This window comes from Schistocerca nitens, chromosome 8, assembly GCF_023898315.1.
Source record: "Schistocerca nitens isolate TAMUIC-IGC-003100 chromosome 8, iqSchNite1.1, whole genome shotgun sequence".
Lineage (NCBI taxonomy): Eukaryota > Metazoa > Arthropoda > Insecta > Orthoptera > Acrididae > Schistocerca > Schistocerca nitens.
The window spans coordinates 153,062,679-153,067,829 of NC_064621.1; the positions used below are offsets into that span (position 1 = coordinate 153,062,679).

Sequence of the window (5,151 nt, forward strand, 5' to 3'; positions counted from 1 at the left end):
AATCTTATGGGACTTAACTGCTAAGGTCATCAGTCCCTAAGCTACTTAACCTAAATTATCCTAAGGACAAACACACACACCCATGCCCGAGGGAGGACTCGATCCTCCGCCGGGAGCAGCCGCACAGTCCATGACTGTAGCGCCCTAGAGCGCTCGGCTGCTCCCGCGCGGCCCCATGGTCATCCACTAAAGTCTTATATATTGGATCTAAGTTACTGATTTGTTTATTAAGTGCTATTTTCTACTCGAAACTATTTACTTGTACGTTCGGAAGGCTCATTTCGCTATCTCATAGTCTGATTTTCATTCCAGTTTCGACAATGACTGTGGACACAATCATATAAGCTCGTCACGCGACGCTGTTGGTGCCAATTGCTCTGTGAACTAAGAATTATGGAGAGGTCCAGGCGTATCTAGTGTATGAATCATTTTGACTGCTTTCCTACCTCCCTCCCTTTGTACCTTCCCACAGTCTAAGAGAAATATGGGCTGTGCTGGACTTACGTATTTCTGATTTATTTGGCCAATATAGTAATAACACTGTCCGCGGTGGTCATGAGAACTTTTATTCCCTGAACCCCCAAAACCCTTGTGGCGAGATATAATTATTCGCGATTTATATGGTAATAAATATGTAAAAATAGTGACTGGTTACATATTTACTACCAGATAAATCACCAATTTAAATCACAGGCGCAGTTCGTCATCCACAGTGGGTATACTGAGAAGATATGTTAGTGTATCACCTTGTGTTGAATAACATATCCATAGTTCATCTTTATAGGCTATCATTTGTCGGAAGCACCCTAAAGCTTCTCTCACATTATCTACCACCTGTATATGGCGTAGTTCGAAGGCCTTTGTTGTATGAAAGGTGTAGGCGAAAATTTGATGTGGGCAAGATAAATTTTTCGAGGGCCTCTGGTGGCGCAAGAGAATTGATTTTATGTAGAGAAATCTTTTTTGTTTAACTGTCAAATTTTTATTCACAAAAAATTAATACATTTTAATTTTACGTAACATAATCCAGCGATTTCAGTCCTAAACAACAGTTAACATTAATGAAACAAAAAAATTCCTTCTTTTAACCTTACTAAATTCCGTAACAACTGTATCGTAATCCAATAGATAAAACTGCCAAAGCTGAAAGTTTTTGCTGACTCATCGTACTTTTTAAATAATTTGTAAGTAGGCTGTTTAGGTTTTTATGTTGGTAACGCCACGTAGCGCTCTGTATGAAAATCACTGACTGTGCTGTGTGCAGTCTGTGGCTGGTTTGCATTGTTGGAATATTCGCCATTGTAGCGTTGGGCAGTTGGCTGTTAACAGTGCGTAGCGTTGCGCAGTTGGAGGTGAGCCGGTAGCAGTGGTGGATGTGGGGAGTGAGATGGCGGAGTTTTGAGAGCGGATGATCTGGAAGTGTGTCCGCCAGAAAGAGTAAATTTGTAAGACTGGATGTCATGAACTGATATATATATATATATATATATATATATATATATATATATATATATATATATATATATACTTCTGAACACTATATATTATTTGTTCTCTATCAAAATCTTTCATTTGCTAACTATGCCTATCAGTAGTTAGTGCCTTCAGTAGTTAGAATCTTTTATTTAGCTGGCAGTAGTGGCGCTCGCTGTATTTCAGTAGTTCGAGTAACGAAGATTTTTGTGAGATAAGTGATTCATGAAAGGCATAGGTTATTGTTAGTCAGGGCCATTCTTTTGTAGGGATTTTTGAAAATCAGATTGCGTTGCGCTAAAAATATTATGTGTCAGTTTAGTGTTGATCAGAGTAAGTAAAGAGAGTAATGTCTGAGTACGTTCAGTTTTGCTCAGCTGTTTGAAAAGCAAATAACGTAAGGGTATTATCAGCACAATCATTCATAAATTTTTCCAAGGGGAGGTTTCAGATTTTTTTGTTGGTTTTAATTTTGAAAAGCTCCGTTTTGCAGAGGCTACACTTACCACTATTGTTAATAAAATTCGAATGACAATATAAATATTTGGACTTATTTATTTTAATTTATTTTCTATTATGAGTTGCAGTAGTTTTTTCTCACTTTAAATAGAGTCGGATTAATTGAGTATCAGTACTTGCAATTCTTCATATAATTCGTTAGTTTTGAATTCATAGTTCTCATCCACTCACAGGATTGTGTGTAAGTCTTATCAACTTTTTGGCATATGATCTTTTGGAATATTTTTTAGCTTACTTATGTAATAGAGAACAGGAAAATTTTCAAAATGTTCCTTTAAAAGTGTAAATCTTGAATCCATATTGCTCAACATGGAGTAAATCAGCGTGCTCAAAAAATCTTTTTCGTATTTGGTTTTGGGAGACTATAGATTCGTCACTACTTTCATAATCGAATATTCTTTTCTTTTCGGCTAACTTTTTATTTTTAAAATCTTTTGCAGATCGTAACTGTTTTTCTAAATACACTGACGTGCATCAGACAAGGATTGTTCGAATCCAATTTGCCGACATTCGTTGATCGAGTCACAAAATGTACGTATTTGTTGAAGATCAGTGCTTAAATGGGCTTGTACAGATTTCTATGATTTGCATGTAACATTAAAACGTGATAATATTTCACACCAAGCATGCAATGATATGATACATTCCAAGCTGAGGATTTCGTCCAGAACTGAATCACAATCACTGTGTGTGTCTGATTTTTCCTTGATATTCTTTGAGCTTTCAATGCATTCAGCAACATCATAAGACTGCAATAGTGCAGCCTTCACAGCCTCGATTCTGCTATCGCACCTTGTATCTGACAAGGGTTTCATAGAATGCTTTAATTTGCCTGTGATTAATCTCCAGCGTCAGTAGCAGATAAATTATCTAAACAAAACCAAAAAATCTTTCTGCTGCCGCTGAAGAATTAGCTGCGTCCACAGATAGCATATTCCAGTATGACAGCCGCAGAGTGTAAAAAATGACCTGGGATTTATATTTAAGATTAGAGTTATGACTCCACTATTTATACCTGCTATATTTACCCCATTCTCATATCCTTGGCTACGACAGTTGTGAATGCCTAATCAATTTGTATTAGTAAGATATCTCTAGTCGTCTCAGTTACGGCTACAAACCCGATAAAATTTTCTTCTATTGTGCCAACTGATACATCAGAAAATTTTAAGATGCCTGATATTTGTTCAACTCGAAGACAGTCTCCTGTGCAGTCGAGCAAATTCGAATAACATTTTGCATCCGTTACACTACGAATCACTTTATCAGTAAATGTTTCTGATAACAAAACGTTCAATTCATTCTGAATATCGTGGCCTAGAAATGGTGTGGAAGTTTTGCTTGTCACTAATGCGTTTATGTGTTACCTTAATGTAGGATCACATTCAGAAATTATTTTAAACAAGTTTACGAAGTAATGTAGGATCACATTCAGAAATTATTTTAAACAAGTTTACGAAGTTACCAGAAGTCACACCGTCGTCGCCTATTTTGAAAGATTCTCTGTGACCTCTAATGCCAGATTATGAGAGATTAAGGAATTAACAGTATCAGCTAACATCTGAAACAAGCTGTGCCAATGTTTTTGGTATTCACGAATAAGCCTTTAGTTTTCTTTGTATAGTGTTTTTTCAAGTCAACGGCCTTGCCGTAGTGGTAACACCGGTTCCCTTCAGAACACCGAAGTTAAGCGCTCTCGGGCTGGGCTAGCACTTGGATGGGTGACCGTCCGGTCTGCCGAGCGCTGTTGGCAAGCGTGGTGCACTCAGCCCTAGTGAGGCAAACCGAGGAGCTACTTGACTGAGAAGTAGCGGCTACGGCCACGAAAACTGACAACGGCCGGGAGAGCGGTGTGCTGACCACATGCCCCTCTGTATCCGCTTCCAGAGAGGATGACACGGCGGCCGGTCGGTACCGTTGGGCCTTCCAAGGCCTGTTCGGACGGAGTTTAGTTGTTTTTTTTGTTTTTTCAAGCTTTAGTCCTTTTTCTAACGTCACCCGTCCGAACATAAGTCATATGTTCATTGGTATATACCCTACTACTTAAATGTTTCTAGGCAGAAGACCCGCCTTGTACCATCAGTTTGTGAATGGCCAAGTAGTCTTCATGGAAAATTCAAACCTTTATTTCGAGAATTTGAATAAACCGGCAAACGACGGTATCAACACAATTATTGAATTTTCTTCATAAAAGAAAATTAGAAAAGTGTCTATGATCGTCCTATTGCGGATAATTCTCTTCATTGTTATTTAACTGCTGTGTAGGACTGCTTTGAACAATATCGTGACGCTGAGAATCCATTAGGGAAAACGCCCACATTCTCGCATCCGAACTAACAAATGCTTCTTTAACTTCAGAGCTGACATCTCTGCTACTTGGCAGAGAACACAGTTGTTCTTCGTGAGTTCCACTGTTCAACACAGGGGTTTCAGATTCTGATTGGCTACAGTTTGGTTCTATGTCTGTTTCCGACTTTTGTGGTTCTTTACTTTACTCAGTGCATCTGGAGTATTTCTCTGATTCAACGGAGTATCGTATCAGACGTGACATTTGTTTTTTTGAAGTCGAAGTAGTCGATTCAGATGATTCTATGCTACAGGATGTAGGTATTGCCGGCCGCGGTGGTCTAGGTACTCGCTTCGGCGGTACATATACTAAAATTGGAACGATACAGAGAAGATTTATTCCCAGTGCGGCTCTCGCAGCCGAGCGAAGCAGACGTGCGGTGTGTGCTCTCCGCTGTCAGAGAGGGCCCGCGCGCCTTGTTTACTTTCTTCGGCCGACACTAACGTGACGCCGTAGCGCTACAAGACCATGGCAAACCAATACAGAAGATCAACCTTGAAATTCACATTTCGGAACGACTTTACCCGACCAAAGGCGCTCGAAGTCGAACGCTTTTTAAAAGAGGAAGCCAAGATCCCGGCTGCCGACATTGTCGGCATTCACTTTTCGATCGTCAGTAGCACGGTCTATGTAAAGCTCATAAACGAAACTACATGCGACAAGGTGCTTCGTGAGATGAAACAAGAACTACGCTTCTGCCACGCAGATGGCAATGTTGGCAACGTCGAGGTCGGACACGCCGCAATGGGACTGCGGACTATACGCATATTCGAACTTCCATTTGAACTCCCGGCGGCAGAAGTTGTAGCGGC

At 39.9% G+C, this 5,151-nt stretch overlaps 1 pseudogene; it reads left to right on the forward strand.

The window, feature by feature from the left end:
* The first annotated feature begins 3,627 nt into the window (after positions 1–3,627).
* On the forward strand, positions 3,628–3,745 carry LOC126199760 (5S ribosomal RNA; annotated as a pseudogene).
* Positions 3,746–5,151: the final 1,406 nt, after the last annotated feature.